Genomic DNA, 23879 nt, shown 5'->3' with positions numbered 1-23879 from the left:
AACCAAGGTCCTGCATGGTCCTTGGACTCAAACCTATGGGGAAACTAGCTACTTCAAGAACCTAAGTACTAGGCAAAACCAAGGTCTTGCATGGTCCTCGGACTCAAACCTATGGGGAAACTAGCTACTTCAAGAAGAACCTAAGTGCTAGACAGGACCAAGGTCTTGCGTGGTCCTCGAACCTCCTGCTTTGTGGAAACTAACACGTACTGGCAACTTTCTAAATGCTTAAGCTAAATTCAATCACGCCTCGGTCCTCGGACCAGACGCTTAAGGGAGGTTAACGCTATAAACATCATCGTAAATGTTGAAAAGAACTTTAGTACCCGGTGATCCCCTCGGACCGTTTACTTTAAATTACACGTCCTTTGGTGGTTGCGCTATTCGTAATGAAGAGCACACGGTTATTTTCCTGATTAGTCCTATGTAGTTAACTTATTTAAAGTTAGCGGTCGTGTGCCCGTTAGTTTTGATAAATTCAGGGTGACAACTCTTTACCATCAACGGCCCCAATTCTAGATACTATTCGAAAGAAAAGATACCGACACACCCATTCATAAAATAATTATTGTAGGAAAGGAAAGGTTCACAAAGTGAAATAAAGTCATCTTTTTATTAGATAAAGAAGAGGTACATTGTACATAAAAGGGCTTAGATAAGCTTGTTTCAAAAGCTAACTAAAAAGTAGTCCATGGGAGCGATAAATCCACAATCTTGTTCTAGCAACAATCGAGCAAGCATGGATGGTGCCGGCGATGGGAAAGAAGAAGAAGTGGAGATTCCAGATCCATAATCTTGCTCTAGTAGCAATCAAGCAACTATGGATGGTACCGGCGATAGGAGAGAAGAAGAAGCAGAGGTGCCAGATCCACAATCTTGCCCTAGCAACAATTGAGCAAGTATTGCTCTAGAAGCGACCGAGCAAGTATGGATGGTACCGACGATGAGAAATCCCAATCCGTACACACGTGACACACGGCGCCGGATGAAATCCAAACTTTGTCGCACCAAAAATCTGATGCAACCTACACCTGCTTTGGATTTTGGCTGAAGGAAGAGAGACTTCTTTCTTGTCCAGTCGAAGGGGAGAGATATCTTTGGCCTCTACTTCCCTTGCCTTAACTGTGTCATTCTGAATCTTGGCGACGCCCTTGGCTTCTGAAAAGGGCTTGGTTCCTTCACCCTCACCTTTATCCTTGGCCATTTCATTCCCTAAATCTCAATCACTGCCTTGGTGGGGCCCTTGGGAACATCTGAAGAGTTGAGAGCCTGAAACTCTCGCAAAACTCAAGGATCTGTAAATGAAGAAGAGTGACCCACCCCCCCTCCATGTGTCTTATATAGGAGGCAAACCTAGAGGCAATTAATTCGCCCAAATTTCCAAGAAAGAATTACAAGCGAGATAAATCTCGCTTAATTTCCAAAGCAATCTTCAGCCGTTGGATTTGCGTCACCTCATAAAAAGACCTTAACAAAAGCGCGCCTCGTGTACCAAAACGGCAGGAACGCGACTTAGATAAACTAAAAGAATGTCTTACAATCAGACATAGTGCAAAAATGGGCGCAAAAGGACTATCATCACATCGAGATCCTCCTTTCCTCCCATGGGGAAGAAAAGAAGAATCTCGAAGGGCTATTGTGGGGGTAACAGACTGGGGAGCCCATATCAGTATACACATTGGGCCAAGGGCCCAGTCCAAGGAAGAACCCCTCCTTAATCATGGGAAGAATCCCTCCTTGGCCAAGTATGGCCGAGGACAAAGGGAATGGCCTATCACTGAAAGTGGCACTCCAGGTCACTCCATGAAATAGGAAAAGTACTAAAACAGAAAATGACGACGGAGAGAAGAGAAATGTCTAAGGGAAAAGCTGCCATTATTGCATTCAATGCCTTGTACCTGACATAGCCATGCTTTTCTGTCCTTACAACCACTCCCAACAACTTGGAGGAAGGGCTGATGGGACAAGTATCAGCACTAAGAACCCAATTCAGGAGGAAGGAAACTACTATAAAAGAGGGTGAAGGGAGGTAGTAAAGGGGGGCTGAAACCCCTATGACTCAAGAGGCGCCAGAAAAAGCTCCTCGAACCGTGCCGAGAACCAACCCTCTTTGATAAACTCAGTTCATCCTTGCTTGACTGTGATAAACACCATTTTAACTGTTGTCCATGCACTAAAGCCTAACTCTTCGATCCACTCTCCACAAATTTATTATACCGGGCTCACTAGTCCAAGATCCCATACATCTTGGGCTTGGGCTGGAAAACGTGACCCCACAGATAGTTATTCTTATATATATATATATATATATATATATTTTTTTTAACTCTTTAAAAAGTCTTGAAATGATATTATTAGATAGAAAATGTAAATTGTCCATTTTTAAAAAAAAAAAATTATGTTCATTAAATCTAAACTCTTTGGTTTTTTTATGTAATAACTCACTCGGATAAATATTTATGATGTGGTTCCACATTTGACTTCAAAACTAATTAATAAAACTCTCTCAAAAAATAAATCATTTAAAACACATGGTGCAAAATTGGATTTCAATCGTAAAATCTAATTGTATTTTCTCTAAATTTTGCCAATATATATATATATATATATTTATTGATTGGATTAGATTTAATATGACAATTGTTGAGGTTTATTAAGGCTCTTTGAAGGCCATGCATACTTGTAATTAAGGTGAAAATCTTTTAAGTGTGTGACTATTGTTGCGTGCTTAACCCTCTTGGTTGGGTTTGCGCGTGACAAAGTCAAATGGTCAATTTTAAATGATCCAAGTCAATTGTTTCCAGCTTCCGGGATTTTTATTCTAGGCTTATCACTTGCCTCTTGCAAGAGAGCTTCTTCTACCATATTTGCACTTAAAATTTAATTGATCTCCTCCTCTACCACAAGATCTCACCAAAAAATCAAAGAATGTTAGTTATGGCAAACAAAATACAAAAGCTTATCCTTTGGCTTTTATGTTTGCTATTCCACTTAGGGCCATCCAATTCCCTGTACAATGATACATTAGTGCAAGGACAGGAACTCAAATTTCTGGCAGAATCATATTCTGCTTATGGAAAATTTGAAATCGAATTCGTCAGATGATGTTGAATTTCTGGCAAAATTATATTCAGTTAGTGCGAGGATATCCCTTCCAAAACTCATAATTCACATGAATATCATTATCAAAGTTTAGATTAAAACAAACTCAAGCAAAAGTATAAAACCCACTAAAAATATTTGGAATTTTTACCTCAAATAATAGAGAAGAGTGAGCTTTAACTTTTTCCTTTGAATAAAAAAACCATCTACCTAAATTAGAGTTAAAAGAAAGAACAAAAATCAAGAGAGAGAGAGAGAGAGTACTTACAGTTTTTGTGTGGGAAAAATGGATTGAATGAAATAAATGATACCAAATTTATACAAAATAAGATCGGAAAAGGAAAAGTGAAAATATAAGAAAGTGGAAATGATGGAGGAAGTTTAAAGGTAAAGTAAAGAGTAGTAGGGAGATAAAGAGGCAAAGGGGAGGGGAAAGGATGGAGGAAGAGAAAAAGAGTTTTATTTTATTTTATTATTATTTTAGAATAGGAAGATGAAAAGTTTAAATATTCAATTTTAACAATTACTTGAAATTTGAAAGAAGAAAATGAAAAGTTGAAATCAATTTTGGTAGTTGAATATAATCAAACATTTGCATCTAATGAATAGTAACGTTTGTAATGAATAGTCAAACATATGCATATATCCACTAAGAAGATAATGAATTATTCGATTTTAACAATTACTTGAAATTAGAAAGAAGAAAATGAAATGTTGAAATCAATTTGAGTAGCTGAATAGACAAATATTTGCATTTAAAACAAATGAATAGTAATATGTTGAATAGTAATTGAGTGCATTAATAGGTTTGTCCATGAATTGTATTTGATTATTTTATATAAAATTAAATAGAAAAATCATAAAGGAATTTTTTTAAGTATGACATGGCTGATAAGGTAGCTCAACAAAAATATAGCAACATTAAATTCTATGTCTCATTTTTTAGATATTTATATATAGACTAGCCTGTAACCACATTCATATACATGGATGTATGGATATATTTGAAAGATATATATATTAAGATGCATAGTATAATTCTTACATATATAATTTGAATATTATTGATAGTCATTCATATATATTTTTTTAACTCTTTAAAAAGTCTTTAAATGACATTATTAGGTAGAAAATGTAAATTGTCCAATTTTTTTTCTTTTTATGTTTATTAATTCTAGACTCTTTGGTTTTTGTACGTAATAACTCACTTGGATGAATATTTTTGACGTGGTTCCACATTTGACTCCAAAATTAAGAAATAAAACTCTCTCTGAAAATGAATAATTTAAGACACATGGTGCAAAATTGAATTTTCTCTAAGTTTTGCCTATATATATATTTATATATATATATATATATATAGTTATATATTAGCTTGTAATCGCATGCATATGCATAGATACACTTAAAAATATACAATAAGATACATAATGTAATTCCTATATATATAATTTAACTACTATTGGTAATCATTTTTAAATTTTGTTAACTCTTTTCAAAATTTTGTAAGAATATTATTAGATATAAAATGTAAATTTTCCATTATTTATTTATTTATTGTGAATCACTTTTTTTTTTTTTTTTTTACGATTCACTTATTCTAGAATCTTTGATTTTTGTACTTAATAACTCACTTGCATGAATATTTATAATGTGGTCTCACATTTGATTCTAAAATTAAGAAATAAAACTCTTTAAAAATAAATAATTCAGGACACACAGTGCAAAATTGGAACTCTAATTTGGAATTTTAATTTAAGTTTATCTCAACTTCACCTATTACTATATATATAGATATATAAATTACATATAAAATATCAATTCATAATTATAGTCTACAAATTTCTACTAAATACAACACAAAATAAAATAATAAACTGGTCAAATAGTATCTCCTAAATTGAAAGGGTATGTGTGTATGGAATCGTTCAGCATAAGTACAGTTTGTTACGTTCAATATCTTCATATACAAAATATCTAAATAAAAACGGTATAAAAATATGCTCATTAGCTCAAAAATAACTTACAAATAACTTATAAATTTGAATTGTTTTTAATTATACGATTAGGTTATTTATGATTTATTTATATTGGACTCTTTGTTTTCTACACTAAATTAACTCATTTAGCACAAAAATTAAATAAATAAAAAAAGAAAAAAGATTAGATGGGACATGTGTCACAAAATTAAACTCTAATTGAAATCCAATTTTTACATTGAATTAACTTACTTGGCACAAAAATTTAAAATTTAAATTAGATAAAACACATAGCGCAAAATTAGACTCTACTTGAATTCCAATTTGAAATCTAATTACATTTTCTATTAGCTTTACCTATTATTATATATATAGATTTATATATACATATAGGGCTGTCCACGGATTGGTCTGGGGCGGGTTTGTGCCCAACCCGGAACCAACCCTATCACTTCGGGTTTTCCATGCTTAGACCCGCCGTAGACCGATGGACGGAGTCAGTTTGGATGGTCGGATTTTCGCTAGGTTCAAATCAGTCCTCGGTCGGTTTCGGGTTGTGCAAATATCTGTTGGATTTTGCCAAAAGTCACCGGATCTGGCAAGACCTGACCGGATCTCGAAGAGATTAGGCCGATCTCGGCGAGATATGGTCGGATCTCGATGAGATCAGGCTAAATCTTGATGAGATCTCGCCTAACTCTTCGAGTTCAGGCTGGATCTCAACAAATCGGACAGAAAATGGGAGGTTTTCCATCGAGTTCAGGCTAGATCTCAACAGATCGAACAAAAAATGTGCAATTTTCTGGTCAGATACGGTTAGGTCGGTTAAATATCGGTTTCTTAGCCTCAAACCCGCCAACCGACCTGCCGTTTTTGGGTTCAAGGAGTAGAGACACGCCGCCGACCTGTCACCGGCGTCGAGTCGGCCGGTTCTCAAGCCGGATTGGATGGATGGGGCAGGTGGGTCGGGTTTCGGATCTGGCTGGACAACTGTATATACATATAAATATTGGATTTGATTTAATATGACAATTGTTGAGGTTTATTAATGCTCTTTGAAGGCCTTGCATATCTGTAATTAAGTGAAAATCTTTTAAGTGTGCAACTATTGTTGCATGCTTAACCCTCTTGGTTGGGTTTGCGGGTGACAAAGTCAAATGGTCAATTTGAAATGATCCAAGTCAATTGTTTCTGGCTTCCAGGATTTTTAGTCTAGGCTTATCACCTACCTCTTGCAAGAGAGCTTCTTCTGCTATATTTGCACTTAAATATGAACTGATCTCTTCCTCTACCACAAGATCTCACCAAAAAATCAAAGACAGTTATGGCAACAAAATACGAAAGCTTATCCTCATTCTTTTATGTTTGCTATTCTACTTAGGGCGATCCAGTTCCCAGTCCCAGTTGCCTACTACCTTAGTGCAAGGACGGGAACTCGTATTTCTAACAGAATTATATTCAGCTAGTGGAAAATTTAAAATCGGATTCATCGACCTCACAGGTGGTCCCGGCTACATAGGAATATGGTACAACGACAACCATTTCCGTGAAAACAATACTCTGTGGGTTGCCAATCACGACAATCCAGTCCAAAATGCTAGAAGTCTCACCATTGATGATAACGGGGATTTGAAAATTACATACAACGGAGATCGTTCTTTTGTACTGTACTCTGGACATGAAGCTAGTAATGTAAGTGTTGTTCTACTTAATACCGGCAATTTTGTACTGAGTGAAATCAGTTCAGGGCGACAATTGTGGCAAAGTTTTGATTATCCTAGTCACGTACTTCTGCCAGGACTGAAACTAGGAGTAGACCAAAAAACGGGGCAGAGATAGAATCTTACATCATGGAGAAGCCAAGAGGTACCCAACTCCGGAAACTTTACCTTTGGCCTCCATCCTAATCGTATAGATAAGGCATTCCCTTTTACCAAACCGAGGCCATGTGAGATTTCATGGATAGCCCTCACCTCATCACACCGATGACCCTTACTTTGTGCTTGGAAGAAACAAAGCTGCTAAGTGGACAATATTATTGATCTAGGTTTTAGGACTAAAGGGAAGCTTTGAGAATGTATAGAATCAAAATTTTGTACAACCACAAAGAGGCTAAATCTCAAATGATTTGAAGCCTCTAGGGGTCAAAGAGAAACAATGAATTTTGTGAGTCTTATTTTGATTTCTAAAGCACAAGCAATCATGCAACTTAAATCATAGTAAATCACAAGAAAAAGAAAACTTAATAGAAACACTATTGGTAGTATTATTGAAAATATGTTTGTCCTTGTAGCGAAAAACGTAGCAAACAGGCGGGCGAACAGGTGGTGGATATGGCTAATCATAGCAGTAAGGGCAATTATTATCTCATTGTTGTGCTTCTTAGGCAACGGAAAATGGAAAAAATGCAGAGTGGAAGGTAATTGATGCTCCTACTATAGATTTTTAGATATATTACTAATGATCAAGTAGAAAAAAAAATCAACTAATATTTTATATATGTTAATTAGGGGAGAGAAAAAAGAAACAAAAATTGCTCGTACAAGAAATTGGAGGTAATGCAATACCTTCCACAGTACATGACAGAGTGAAGAAACAAAACAAAGATGGACAAGCTAGACATGAGTTGCAAATCTTCAGCTTTGAAAGCATTTCTGTAGCTACAAATAATTTCTCAACTGAAAATAAATTAGGAGAGGGTGGCTTTGGACTAGTTTATAAGGTTAATTCTTCTCTCTCTCTCTCTCTCTCTCTCTCTCTCTCTCTCTCATAGCCATTTTGTCCGGTCAATAAATTAACACTTGAGGTGAGCCCAATTGCTAGGAAGAATCTTGATACAAAATTAAATAATGTAACCAGAGATTGAATTAAGATGATATGAGTATGACTAATACAATATACTTTCAGGTTAAATTATCTGATGGACCAGAAATAGCAATAAAAAGACTTTCAAGAAGTTCTGGGCAGGGGTTAGTAGAGTTCAAGAATGAAGTGATTCTTATTGCCAAGTTCCAACACACTAATCTTGTCAGGCTTTTAGGGTTTTGCATTCAAGAAGAAGAAAAACTACTAATCTATGAGTACATGCTCAACAAAAGTTTAGACTTCTTCCTCTTTGGTAGGACGTGGTTAATGATTAGGAAAGTTTACTTACGTGAAGATTTTTTCTTTCTTTTATATAAAGTCAAAACAACACTTAATCATTTGCTTGCTATCCGATTCTACTAAAAAGTATTTATTAAGTTGGAGGACACGCTTCAACATAATTGAAGGCATTGCTCAAGGACTTGTTTATCTCCACAAATATTCAAGACTAAGAGTAATTCACCGGGATATAAAAGCAAGCAACATTTTGCTTGATGAGGAGATGAATCCGAAAATATCTGATTTTGGCATGGCAAAAATATTTGGGTCGAAATGATTAGAAGAAAACACAAACAGGGTTGTTGGAATATAGTAAGTATGCATTTCATTTCAAGCAAGCATAATTTAATTATATTTTTCTATATGTGCACATGTATAAATGTGTTTGTTTATGCTAAAGTTCATTGGTCACTTTTTACTTCAGTGGTTGTATGTCCCTAGAGTATGCAATGAATGGTGTTGTTTCGATAAAAACGGATGTATTCAGTTTTGGCGTTCTACTATTAGAAATCATTAGTGGCAAGAAAAACAATAGTCGCTATCACTTTGAGGATCTACTCAACCTCATAGGATATGTAAGTTTCTCAGTTAACCCTTCTTAACCAATACATGGACTTTTGAACTTAATGGTTAGCATTGTATGAGCAATTGGACTTGTATTAGGCATGGCAGTTATGGCATGAAGGTAAAATTTTGGAGCTAATAGACCTAACAATACTGGAGGAATCACGGCCTCCATTTGAAGCATTGAGATGCATTCACATTGGTCTCTTATGCATACAAGATCAGGCGAAGGATAGACCTACCATGCCAGATGTTGTTTCTATGCTTTCAAATGAAACTCTTAAACTATCTTCTCCAAAACAACCTACATTTTTTACCAACACAATTGCAGAAGACTTAGGGGTTTTAGAAATTAAGCCAAAAAACTATTCCATAAATAGTGTCACAATTTCTATGATGGAAGCCAGATAAATACTAAAATGCAATAGTTATGTATGAATGTGCGGTATGTATATGCCCTATATGAATGTGCAGTATGTATATGCCCATGTTTTTTGAGGACAAATGGTAGAATGTACTATTAGGATGATAAATCCTATTGCATGATGCTATGTATGACATTATGTATGACTTAATGTTATGATTAATAAAGTTGTTTTATTATTATCTAAAATAATGGTGACATGAATATTGGGACATCATCATATAGTCCATGAGATGCATAGTATATGATCTAGTCACAGAAGATATAAATCATAAGTTCTTCGTAAACTTAGAATTTTAGTTTGTAGTCGGTGATAAAATTAGGCATTTTATCTGCGAAGACTATAACATATCAACTAAGATGATTTGTCTTGATCATGGAAGTGGAGACTTCTAGTTGGTATGTTGATATGTTTTAAGAGTTAAGACATATTGAATTGGACCGCAGTGAGATTTATTATTCTCCTAACGACTGTCAAATGAATAATAAATCTCACAACTTATATTTACATGAACTCTTAATCCTAAGAGAATAATGGACCTGATTATGAGGTGTAGGTTGCTTTGATATATCAGGAGTGAGATCTAAAGTCACGATCAAAACCTCAGTATATTGGACAGACACATTTAGTATTGATGGAACATATATTCTCAAGATGAAATTAAAAATCTCTTAACGGAGATATAAAATATTCCCTTGAGATAAGTTTAATGGGTTTGGTTATTCAAATTGTTAGGCCTAACTACTTTAGTAAAGAGTTACTAAATTATATATTTATGGAATTGGATTTCATAAATATATGATGAATAACTTAAAGGATTAAATCAGGTACTCAAGGAATTAAGATGTAGTAATCTTCAAAGTGGCAATCTACATTCATGACTTTGTATTACTACGAATATTTTATGAAGAGGTTGCATGTACAATAAAGTTTTTGGATATAATTTATAAATAAGGCCTAGAGTGCAATTATATTTATATAGTGGTATCAAATAAAATTAATGGTAACTTTGGACTTGTCAAGAGTTGATAGAAAAGCCCAAGGCCCATAGGAGCTAGTGTCTTATTGGTCTCTTTTGGTCCCACTCCAAGCCACACTTAAGCCCAATTGGAAAGGCCCAAAAGGCTAGCCCAATTAGATAATCAGTTAGATACAAGGGAAGAAACGTACAGATTTTTATGAGAGACATTATTGAAAATTGTGTGTATGTGTGAGTGAAAGCCACTCTCTTATTCTCCCTTGAATTGATTGAGAGACCACACTTCTTGGGCATTAGTGAAATTGGAGTGAAGATTAAGTGTTCGCAAGTGCTTCTGATCTTTGTTTTGAAATTCACCACTTCAAGGTACGCTCTCTTGTTATTAAATTCTGAAATTTACATAGTACATGTTATCAATTGCAAATGAAGTAGATCCGTTAATTTTCCGCTGCATACGTTTTGTATGAGATACAAACCATGTTTTTCCAACAATTGGTATGAGAGCCAAGTTTTCAATTTCGAATTTGTATAACATGTTTTGTGAGTTTTCGAATTAAGTTGATAGTTTCATGATGTTAGAAGGTTATGCAATTAATTTTCTACATGGTGAATGAAATTATGTTTTGATGGAAACTGATATTGATGTTATGATGTTGTTTAAGTTTGATATTAAGTTAGTTAATTTGAACTTTAAGGTTATAGCATCAATGGAATTTAGTTTTGATTTGAATTTCTATCTATTATGTTCATATGATTGTTGTTTATTCACGAAAAATTGTTGAAAACTGACTTAGAAAAATTTTGGAAATTCAAGTTTCACAATATTCGATCGATCAAGTGAAAAAGTGACCAATCTGCTTAATTCGATTAATACCCGATTGCTAGTCGATCGATCGAATGTTCTTTTTTGACCAATTGAGGGGCACATTTGATCGATCGAAAGAAGGAAATTTTTAATTTTTTCTAAGTGGTTTCAAGTTTAAAAGTGCAAGGCAATGTGTGATTAGATTACATATGATTTCTAAGTTAAAACCTTTAATTTAAAACATCTAGTGGGAGAGAGATACAAGGCTTGGATCTCACAGCCTCCATTATAAGTTCATAGTAGTGTAGGTAAGCACCTTGTCTTGGCATATATGCCTCGCGATTCCAAAGGAGGGTGTTTACTTTATACTACAAGATTGAACTTACCCGTTTAAAGTAGTGTGGACATGCACCTTGTCTTGACGTATATGCCTCGTGATCCCAAAGGAGGGTGTTTTGTTCCATGGTACTACAAGTTTAAACATTATAAGGGAGATCAAATGTGGCTACACATGATTCTAGATAATGGTGTACACTAGACTAAGTGTAATGTTAACCTCCCAAAGGAGCTATGTCATTATTACTTAGAGGCTAAAATTAATACGGCATATTATTAGTGTTTGATAAGAGTTATCATGATAGCACTAATAATGAGAATAGTTCTCAATCAATTAATGTGTTTATAATAAACTTGCTACAAAGGAATTATAGACATGGATTAAGTTGTCATTGCATATATTATATTATGGTTTTATTAAAGTTCCATATTATATGTTTATATGCTAAATTGATAATGTCCAGTTTACTTATTATATTCATGTTTATCATTTTCAGATTTGATCATGGCATCATTTAGCCCACTTGTTACTATTCTTAATCAAAACAAATTGACTATATCCAATTATATTGACTGGAAAAGAAATTTGGACATTGTTCTTACTGCTGAAGAGCACAAATATGTGCTTGCTTAACCTTGTCCTAGCTTTCCATCATTAGATGCTCCTCTTGAGGAAAAACAGCAATATGATCGTTAGCAGAAATCTAATGAGATGGCCAAGTGTTATATCCTAGCATTTATTTCAAATGTTCTACAACATCAACTGTCGGATGTAGAACTAGCTTTGGACATTATGCTAAGTCCGAAGGAGATGTTTGGTGAGCAAGGCCGTTCTACAAGGCAAGAAACTATGAGGAAAATTTATAATTCCAAAATGGGTGAAGGTACGTCAGTGAGGGAGCATTTTCTTAAGATGATCTCTAATTTGCATATGCTGGAAGTTTTAGGTGCCGATATTGATAGAGAATCCCAAGTGGATATGATACTTCAGTCACTACCAGAATCATTCAAGGAATTCAGACTTAATTATAATATGAACGAAAATATTTATTCATTGTTTGAATTAATGAATGAGTTGGTAGCGGCGGAAGGCATTCTTGGTACATCTAGTGTTGATGCTAATATGGCTGAAACTTCTGCTTCTCAACCTAAGTCGAAAGGCAAGGGTAAGAAGAAGAAGAAGAAGGACTTCACCAAGCAAGATGGTAAACAAATTGCCTTAGGAGTTGCCAACGGAAAGTGTTTCTATTGTGGCGAGAAAGGACATTGGAAGAGGAATTGTCCAAAATTCAAAGCTGCCAATAATAAGGGTATGAAAAGTACATTCCTTCTTGAAATATGTTTAGTATAAAATCCCACGGATTCCTAGTGTGTGGATTCAAGTTGTACTAATCATATCTGCAATTCTTTGTAGGGGTTCCAGGAGACCAAAAAGCTGAATGAAGGGGAATTGTTTCTTACTTTGGCTGATGGGAGCAAGATTCCAGTTGTAGCTATTGGAGTGTTTAATTTATGCTTTGAATCTAGAGTTTTAATATTAGAAGACTATCCATATATACCTAATGTTCGTAGGAATTTAATTTCTGCAACTTATTTAGGTAAGCATAGATATTGTGTTATCCTAAAAGACAATGTTGTAATAAAGAAGGGTAAAATGTTTATCTGTTCTAGTAATATTTTTGATATTCTTTATATTTTAACTCCTGATAAGCATGAATTATATAATTCTGAATTAAATAATGACTCTCATGTAAAATCATTAAAGAGAAAGTTTCCTTCTACTAATGATGCATATTTTTGGCACTTGTGTTTAGGTCATATTAATTCAAACAGTATTCAAAGATGCTCTCTTAGAGCCATTGGACTTTGATGAATTTCTAGTTTGTGAATCTTGTTTGGAAGGCAAAATGACCAAACGACCTTTTAATGCAAGAGGTAGAAGAGCCTAAGAGTTGCTTGAATTAGCTCATACAGATATATGTGGGCCTATGTCAACCCAAGCAAAAGGAGGTTATGAGTACTTCATTACTTTTACCGATGATTACTCAAGATATAGTTATGTATGCCTAATGAGATGGAAGTTTGAAGCCTTTGAAAAGTTCGAAAAGTTTAGGGCTAAAGTTGAGAATCAATTAGGTAAACGCATAAAGGCCATTCAATCTAATCGAGGTGAAAAATTCCTTCTTGGGGATTTCAAGAATTACCTAATTCAAAATGGGATTGTATCCCAATTGATTGCACCTGAAACTCCTCAACAAAATGGTGTAGCGGAAAGAAGGAATATGACTCTTTTGGAAATGGTTAGGTCCATGATGAGTTATTCAACTTTACCAGTTTCCTTTTGGGGATATGCACTAAAAACTACAATGCATATTTTGAATTTAGTTCCATCAAAATCTGTTCCCAACACACCTAAGGAATTGTGGAGTGGGTGCAAGCCTAGTATGAAATATCTCCACATTTGGGGATGTCCAACACATGTGTTGAAAGGGAAGTTGATAAGTTGGGAGCTAAAACCGAAGTATGCATGTTTTTAGGTTATTTAAAGGAAACTAAAGGTTATTTATTCTATAATCATAAGGATAACAAAGTGTTTGTTAGCACCCATGCCAAATTTTTGGAAGATGATTATATGAATAATTTTAATCCTAGAAGTAAAGTTGTCTTGGCTAAATTAGATGAACCTGTAATTGAACAACCAATGAATGAAACTAGGGATGATGTGACTATATTAGATACACCACAAGATACTACTTATGAGATGTCTAGTACACAAGTGCCTCGTTGTAGTGGGAGGATTGTTCGACCATCTATAAGATTTATAGGTCTGGGAGAAACTTATGAAGCTATTTCAGAAGAGGCTGAATCTGATCCTTACACTTATGAAGAAGCAATGAATGATATAGATGCATATCATTGGGTCCAAGCTATGAAATTTGAATTAGATTCGATGTATTCCAATCATGTTTGGGATCTTGTAAAGGCGCCTAACAACATTAAACCTATTGGTTACAAATGGGTTTACAAGAGGAAGAGAGGGATAGATGGAAAGGTTGAAACCTTTAAAGTAAGGCTAGTGGCAAAAGGGTACATACAAAAAGAAAGTATTGATTATGAAGAAACCTTTTTACTAGTAGCAATGCTTAAATCTATCTGAATTCTCTTATCCATTGCTGCTCATTATGATTATGAGATTTGGCAAATGAATGTCAAGATTGCATTTCTTAATGGCAATCTTGAAGAAGAAATCTATATGATGCAACCAGAAGGTTTCATAGCAAAGAACCAAGAACGTATGGTATGCAAGTTGAAAATGTCCATTTATGGATTTAAGAAAGCATCTAGGTCATGGAACATCAGATTTGATCAAGCAATCAAGTCATTTGGTTTTGAACAAAATCTTGATGAACTATGTGTATACAAAAGACATCAAGACAAAGTAGTAATGTTCCTAATGCTTTATGTTGATGATATTCTACACATTGGAAATAATGTAAGAGTAATGTCATCAGTAAAGGTTTGGTTGTCAAGCCAATTTGATATGAAGGACTTGAGTGGGGCTAACTTTATTCTAGGGATCAAGCTTTGGTGAGATCATAAGAGTAAGATGTTAGGCTTGTCACAAGCTAGATATATAGATAAGGTTCTAGAACGGTTTAGCATGCAAAACTCCAAGAAATGATTACTTCCTTTCAAACAAGGAGTTCCTCTGTCTGATGACCAAAGGCCTAAGAATCTTGAGGAAGAAAACATGATGAGACAGATTCCTTATGCTTTTACAGTAGGAAGTCTCATGCATGCCATGCTTTGTACTAGACCAAATATTTGTTATTCAATTGGCATGGTTAGCCGATATCAATCAAATCCAAGACTTAAACATTGTCAAGTCGTAAAGCATATTCTCAAGTATCTAAGGAGAATGAGAAATTATATGCTTCTTTATCGGTCTGAGGATTTGATTCCCATTGGCTATACAGATTCAGATTCAGATTCAGATTCCTTATGCTTCTGCAGTGAGAAGTCTCATGTATGCCATGCTTTGTACTAGACCAGATATTTGTTATTCAGTTGGCATGGTCAGCTAATATCAATTAAATCTAGGACTTAAACATTGGTAAGCCGTAAAGCATATTCTCAAGTATCTAAGGAGAACAAGAAATTATATGCTTGTTCACCGGTGTGAGGATTTGATTCCCATTGGCTATACAGATTCAGATTTTTAGTCAGATCTTGATTTCAGAAAGTCCACTTTAGGTTGTGCGTTCACCTTGGGAGGTGGAGCCATAAGTTGGAGGAGTGTTAAGCAATCTTGCATTGCTGACTCCACCATGGAAGCTGAATATGTTGCTGCTTGTGAAGCGGCAAAAGAAGTTGGTTGGCTCAAGAAATTCCTTTCTGATCTTGGTGTTGTAAGAATTGAGCAAGTTCTTATCACATTGTTCTGTGACAATACTAGAGTGGTTGCACAATCCAAAGATCCAAGGAATTACAAGAAAGGAAAGCACATAGAAAGAAATTACCACATCATTCGAGACATTGTTGCTCGAGGAGATGTGGTAGTAGCAAAGATTGATAGTGCAAAGAATCTAGTGGATCCCTTTACCAAAACCTTGCCCCAAAGGACTTTTGAGTCACATTTAGAGGAAATGGGAGCTAGATTAGTGCATAATAGTCTTTAGGGCAAGTGGGAGATTGTTAGGATGTTTGCCCTTAAATCCTATTGTATGATGCTATGTATGATATTATGTATGACTTAATGTTGTGATTAATAAAGTTGTTTTTATTATTATCTAAAATAATGGTAACATGAATATTGGGACATCATCATATAGTCCATGAGATGCATAGTATGTGATTTATGTGATTTAGTTACAAAAGATATAACTCACAAGTTCTTTGTAAATTCAGAATTTTAGTTCATAGTCGGTGATGAAATTGGGTATTTCTTCTGCGAAGACTATAATTTATCAACTAAGATGATTTGTCTTGATCATGGAAATAGAGACTTCTAGTTGGTATGTTGATATGTTCTAAGAGTTAAGACTAGAGGTGTGCATGGGTCGGGTTGAGGGGATTCTTTGACCCAACCCATGGTGGGTCAAAAAAAATTCAACCTAACCCAACCCATCACATAAGTCCAACCCAACCCAACCCAACCCAACCCACATGGGTTGGGTTGAACCCATGGGTTTGACAAATTATTATTATTATTATTATATTGAGTAAAAAAAAATATAAATATTAATATATTAAAAAAAATTAAAGATTAGTATTGTAAGGACTCAATTTGTAACGACCCCAAGATGGTATTGGGTTCGTACATTAAAGGCCCAAACAATATAATTTGTAGAGCATGGGCTTGAAAGGCTAGGCCTTGGTCACCGGATAGTAGTTCGTCATGGTTTCCATAGCAATTTGCACAAGGGTGAACCGAACTTGTCTAACAATACTCTTTTCCGATACGTCCTGAGTAGCTCCGGTAGACCTCGTCCGAGGAGCTTCATGTTCTTATTATTCTCATTTTTTAGGGCTCCATGGTCTGGGAGACAACTTGTCCCCCCTTTTCTGAATTGCTCCTCTTTCCTTTTTATACTAACATTTACCCTCCCTCCAACGTCCACATGTAGGCTCAACTTTCTAGGGCTGATACTTGTCCTATCAGCCCATACTCAGAGTGGTTAGGGGTGGTTGTAAAAGCTGAAGAGCATGGTGAAGAGCATGGACTTGTTAGGCGCAGAGTTCTTTATTGAAGTATTGGTAGCCTTTTGCTTGGGCCGCTCCTACACTGTGTTCGCCCTTTCTTTTAGGAGCACTTTGGAATGCCGAGAACAAGATCATCCTCAGCCATATCCTTAGGCCGTTTGGACTTTCATTGTACGTTCTCGGCAACGTCTCTCCTCGGCTCGGACCTTGGGCCCTTCATGTAAAGTGGACCGGAGTCATAAATTCTGTGACCCCACATTAGCCCCTCAAAATCCTACTGTTCGACCTCTTGGTCGGAGAGGAGGGTTTTGGTGATGCCAGGCCTATATCACGGTTTGCCTAGCTTTGTCCTTCATTAACGTTGGTGTCTCTTCATTTGCCTGGGAAATACGCCGGGTTATGAGACATTCCCTTAGATTTACTCACGCCGCGCTCTTGCCGTTTCAGTGTACGAGGCGCGTCTTTAATAAGTTCCCTTTACGAGGCCACTCAAATCCGTTGGTTGTAGACGGCGTTGGGAGTTGAGTGGAAATTATCTCGGTTGTAGCTCTTCTTGGAAATCTGTGTAGATTAAATGCCACCAAACTTGCCATCCATATAAGAAGCAAGGTAGGAGGTCACTTCTTTTACGTACAGACCCTCCAGTCTTTTCAAATTCCTAAACCTCCAGCTGCGCTCAAAGTTTTTATTACCAGTGCAATTAAACCTTAGAAAGTGATGTTTGAGGCAAAAGTGGGGGTGAAGGAACCACACCGTCTCCAGAAGCACTGGGTCTCTCCGAGACTCAAGATGGCGCGGTCAAGGCAAAGGAGACGGAGACTCAAGATAGTTCTCCCCTTTCATAAGGCGGGAGAGAAGCCTCCTCCTCCTTCAGCCAAAATCCGAAGCAGTTGCTAGTCGCATCAGATTTTTGGTGTGACAGCAATGGGGTTTCTCATCGTCGGTACCATCCGCTCTCTCTCGAGCGCTGCTAATATGACACCTGCGTGTTAGGAGTCAGAGCTGATGCGGGGATTGGGCCTCCCCGCTTCCTCCTCTCTTCCTTCACCGGTGCCTCCTTTTGCCTCCGCTTCTTCTTCTTTCCCATCACCGGGGCCACCCTGGTGTTTCTACTTCTTCTTCTGCTCCTTCTTCCCTTCCATCAACGGGGTCATCCTGACACGCCTAGTCGCCAAAAGAGCAGAATTTTGAAGGATTTATCGTTCCCTTGTATCTTTTTCCTTTTTGCTTTTCCTTTTACTTTTGTAGTTAGCTTCTGGTATAGGCTTGCTTAAGCCCTTTATTGTACGCTGTACTATTTCTTTGTATTAATAAAAAGATAGCTTTATTTTATTCTAAGTATTCTTTCTTTTCTGCAATAGTTATATTGTGAATGGATGTGGTATATATATATATATATATATATTTTTTTTTTTTTTTGTTCTGAACGATACTTAGAGCTGAAACCCTTGTTAACAAAAAGCTATCATTTTGAATTCATTGAGATTAACAGGCATAGTAATGCCGACCTGAAAAAGGTTATATATATAAGACTAACCGAGATAACAGTTGAATGCTATGTATTGCGTATGAGGCGATCATCCGAGGGTGGGTAACCCAAAATAAACTATCGGAGAGAGTCGCCGAGGAGTAGGGTGCTTTGCACGTTCCTAACCACATTCATAGCTTTAACCATTTTTGGCATCCAGCCCGAGGACCGAGGAACGATTGTACCGGGCCTAAATATTTGTTTACATTAGTTTCCCTAGTGCTGGGGATCCGAGGACAAGACAGGATTTCCATTCTGTCTAAGACTTAATCCATTTTCTAATGACTAATCTCTCTGTGGGTCTGAGTCCAAGGACCATGCAATACCTTGATTCTGTCCAAAACTTAGAATTTCTTTAAGTAGTTGGTTTCCCCATAGGTTTGAGTTCGAGGACCATGCAATACCTTGGTTCCGTCCAAAATTTAGATTTTCTTTAAGTAGTTGGTTTCCCTATAGGTTTGAGTCTGAGGACCATGCAATACCTTGGTTCTGTCCAAAATTTAGAATTTCTTTAAGTAGTTGGTTTCCCCATAGGTTTGAGTCTGAGGACCATGCAATACCTTGGTTCTGTCCAAAACTTAGATTTTCTTAAGTAGTTGGTTTCCCCATAGGTTTGAGTCCGAGGACCATGCAATACCTTGATTCTGTCCAAAACTTATAATTTCTTTAAGTAGTTGGTTTCCCCATAGGTTTGAATCCGAGGACCATGCAATACCTTGGTTCTGTCCAAAACCTAGAATTTCTTTAAGTAGTTGGTTTCCCCATAGGTTTGAGTCCGAGGACCATGCAATACCTTGGTTCTGTCCAAAACTTAGATTTTCTTTAAGTAGTTGATTTCCCCATAGGTTTGAGTCCGAGGACCATGCAATACCTTGGTTCTGTCAAAAATCTAGATTTTCTTTAAGTGGTTGGTTTCCCCATAGGTTTGAGTCCGAGGACCATGCAATACCTTGGTTCTGTCCAAAACTTAGATTTTCTTTAAGTAGTTGGTTTCCCCATAGGTTTGAGTCTAAGGACCATGCAATACCTTGGTTCTGTCCAAAACTTAGATTTTCTTTAAGTAGTTAGTTCCCCCATAGGTTTGAGTCCAAGGACCATGCAATACTTTGATTCTGTCCAAAACTTATATTTTCTTTAAGTAGTTGGTTTCCCCATAGGTTTGAGTCCGAGGACCATACAATACCTTGATTCTGTCCAAAACCTAGATTTTCTTTAAGTTTGGGGGGATTAGCCCCTCGGCCAAGGTGCGGGACGTTGATCTGATGCTGGAAGCCCCTAGAACTGTCCGCGCTACTGATGCTTCAAAGCGTAGCCCCTAGTGGAACTTTATGTTAGGGCATAACAACGAGTTGCTGGAAGTGATGGAAGGACTTTCTCGATCCATCCTCTGGGCCAACGCACAAGCCTTTCCCACAGACGGCACTAATTGTAAGGACTCAATTTGTAACGATCCCAAGATGGTATTGAGTTCGTACGTTAAAAGCCCAAACAATATAATTTGTAGAGCGTGGACTTGAAAGGCTAGGCCTTGGTCACCGAACAGTAGTTCATCATGGTTTCCATAGCAATTTGCACAAGGGTGAACCGGACGTGTCTAACAATACTCTTTTCCGATACGTCCTGAGTAGCTCCGGTAGACCTCATCCGAGGAGCTTCATGTTCTTATTATTCTCCTTTTTTAGGGCTCCATGGTCTCGGAGACGACTTGTCCCCCCCTTTCTGAATTGCTCCTCTTTCCTTTTTATACTAGCATTTACCCTCCCTCCAACGTCCACGTGTAGGCTCAACTTTTTAGGGCTGATACTTGTCCTATCAGCCTATACCCAGAGTGGTTGGGGGTGGTTGCAAAAGCTGAAGAGCATGGTGAAGAGCATGGACTTATCAGGCGCAGAATTCTTTATTGCAGTATTGGCAGCCTTTTGCTTTGGCCGCTCCTACACTGTGCTCGCCCTTTCTTTTAGGAGCACTCTGGAATGCCAAGAACAAGATTGTCCTCAGCCATATCCTTAGGCCGTTTGGACTTTCATTGTGCGTCCTCGACAACATCTCTCCTCGGCTCGGGCCTTGGGCCCTTAATGTAAAGTGGGTCGGGGTCATAAATTCTCTGACCCCACAAGTATCAATGTATCTCCTCAAAGGCTCAACACTAATGACTAAACAATAATAGTAATTTATTCGGATTTATGTGAACTAATTGACTTTTATATAAGATAGGAAGAATTGGTTATTTAAAAAAATTTATTAATTATATAATATATTTTTTTTTATATTAAATTAGTATTAGTAGGAGGAATTGAGGAAATGTTGCTCTATAGCTGGTTTTTTTTAAAAATTATTAAATATATAATATATATATATATATAAATATATATATAAGTGCCCTACAATTGATTTTTAAAAAAAAAAAATCTTAAATATAAAATATATTTTAAATATATGTTAAATATGGTGGGTCGGGTTAGGTTTGGCGGGTTTGTAATTTTATGACCCAAATCCAACCCGACCCGCTATAAATTTTTTTTTTTTTTTTTTTTTATAACCCAACCCAACCCAACCCACCAAGCCATAAAAACTGACTCAACCCGGTGGGTCGGGTTGGGTTGGGTCGGGTTTGGCGAGTCGGTGGGTTTTCTGCACACTCTTAGTTAAGACATATTGAACTGGACCACTGTGAAATTTATTATTCTCCTAACGACTGTCAAATGAATAATAAATCTCACAACTTATATTTTCATGAACTTTTAATCCTAAAAGAACAATGGACCTGATTATGAGGTGTTGGTTATTTTGATATATCAGGAGTGAGATCTAAAGTCACGATCAAAACCTCAGTATGTTGGGTAGCCACATTTAGTACTGGTGGAACATATATTCTCAAAATGGAATTCATAATCTCTTAATGGAGATATAAAATATTCCCTTAAGATACGTTTAATGGGTTTGGTTATTTAGAGTGTTAGGCCTAACCACTTTAATAAAGAGTTACTAAAGTATATATTTATGGAATTGGATTTCATAAATATATGATGAATAACTTAAAGGATTAAATCAGGTACTCAAGGAATTAAGATGTAGTAATCTTCAAAATGGCAGTCTACATTCATGACTTTGTATTACTACGAATATTTTAAGAATGAGTTGCATGTACAATAAAGTCTTGGGATATAATTTACAAATAAGGCCTAGAGTGCAATTATATTTATATAGTGGTATCAAATATAGTTAATGGTAACTTTGAACTTGTCAAGAGTTGACAGAAAAGTTCAAGGCCGATTGGAGCTAGTGTCTTATTGGTCCCTTTTAGTCCCACTCCAAGCCACACACTTAAGCCCAATTGGAAAGACCCAAAAGGCTAGCCCAATTAGATAATCAGTTAGATACAAGGGAAGAAACATACAAATTTTTATGAGAGACATTATTGAAAATTGTGTGTATGTGTGAGTGAAAGCCACTCTCTTATTCTCCCTTGAACTGATTGATAGACCACACTTCTTGGGCGTTAGTGGAATTGGGGTGAAGATTAAAAGTGTTCCCAAGTTCTTCTGATCTTTGTTTTGAAATTCACCGCTTTAAGGTATGCTCTCTTGTTCTTAAATTCTGAAATTTACATAGTCCATGTTATAAATTGTGAATGAAGTAGATCCGTTAATTTTCCGCTGCGTAGTTTCAAAATGAGTTTTTATACTCTTACAACCGTCTTTTCCCGTCCATTATTTTACATCCTTTTTCACTCGGTAAAATGTGAACATTTTTAAAATGCGAAATTTTTTGTATTTATTGTGGATATTAATGTTAAATAGTGAATGTAAACTAATGTGAAAGGATATTTCCCCTTTCAGAATAACAAATCATAACAGCTCCTCTACACAATGGAAACCTACCCAAAGAACAAAACATCACTAGCCTATCTATTATGCATTAGATTGTATTTAAGTTCATGGTCATATCTGAAAGGAACTTATCCTGCAATTTTAAATTATAGAAAGTACCGCATCAACGATGTTGAAATGTCAAGATTTTGCAAAGGATGGCTAGTATATCTCTAAATAGATCAAATATATTATGAGACTACTATCAGACCTGTTTGCATTCTTCTGGCAAGCTTATTAGATTTGTGGTTTGTATGTCAAATTGTTAGCTTTAACTTAGTAAGGAAATATGTACTATTTTGGTCCCCCAATCTAAACCAAGAGACCCCTGATTTTTTTTTTTGAAGAAAGCTTATTCTACTCTACTACTTGATTGATACAAATGGAGTGATTCCCTTTTAGCTACTTGCTGCTCTTCAACCCCAGGATTATTTAATAAGTTGACTAGTAGCATTCAATTGGGCCTTAACAGGTTTAAACCTTTGAGCTAAACCCCAAACTTGAGTGGTTGAACTTTTTGAGCTTGGGTTTCAACAACAATTTTTTATAAAAGAATGAACATGGAAGTGCCAATACCCTTTGATTCCATACCTAAGCCACAACTTGTAGGAAGCCCTCCTGATCGTCCGAAAAATTAAAGAACTTGAATGGATTAGGGTCAAACTTAAATTTTTGAGGCAAAAGATCGAAATGGAGAAGGCAGCATGATCCAATACACCAGGAGGAAGAAATTCAACCAAGGTTTTAGGGTGAGCAATGAGCCAATTTAGATCAAACAAAGCTTTATCCATCTTGCTAAAAAAGCACCCACATCTATTATTTTACTTCTAGTAAAAAAAGTTTCAACATATGGATTATCAAACAAATCATCATCTAGGATCCACTTAGCAAGTTCAGCCTCAAAGCTAGCATTACCATGGCCCTTAAACCTTTCACTGGTCTCCTTTAAAACATTTTATTAAGAAATATCAAACGAAAAAGGGACTTACTCATCGTCCTACTCCATGTCAAGAAGGAAGATGAGAAAGGGAAACAGGATTGGAGGAAGCCCAACAAGCAAAGTTATGACCAAAATTAATGACTTTTTTATGCGCAATAATAATGGACTAACATTGAAACTGATTCAAAACAAACTTGATATCTATCGCGATGATGTTCATAGCCCAATTAACCTCTCGGCCTTGTTTTGTAATTGCTCTAATCGTGCCCAAAAAATCACCTTCAGAAAGGAAACTTTTGCATTAGCCTGTAGTGGGTCTCCCTTTGACCTTGAGAACTTGCTACTCCAAGCCTTCAATACAAATACTTTGAAGCAAGTACCCTGGTCATTTGATAGTTGATACCCAAAAGAATCTCTTCAGACATGTTTGGTAATTAGGAATGGGGACAAAGTTATGTCTGGAAGCTTGGTATGGACTTTATCAATATTGCTCTTGTTTGGCTTC

At 36.3% G+C, this 23879-nt stretch overlaps 1 pseudogene; it reads left to right on the top strand.

The window, feature by feature from the left end:
* The first annotated feature begins 1557 nt into the window (after positions 1–1557).
* LOC126728076 (G-type lectin S-receptor-like serine/threonine-protein kinase At1g67520) lies at positions 1558–9200 on the top strand (annotated as a pseudogene).
* The last annotated feature ends 14679 nt before the right edge of the window (positions 9201–23879 follow it).

The sequence above is a fragment of the Quercus robur genome, chromosome 5 (assembly GCF_932294415.1).
Source record: "Quercus robur chromosome 5, dhQueRobu3.1, whole genome shotgun sequence".
Classification (NCBI taxonomy): Eukaryota; Viridiplantae; Streptophyta; class Magnoliopsida; order Fagales; family Fagaceae; genus Quercus; species Quercus robur.
The sequence above is the reverse complement of the archived record's forward strand: the minus strand, read 5'-3'. Positions and strand labels throughout refer to the sequence as shown.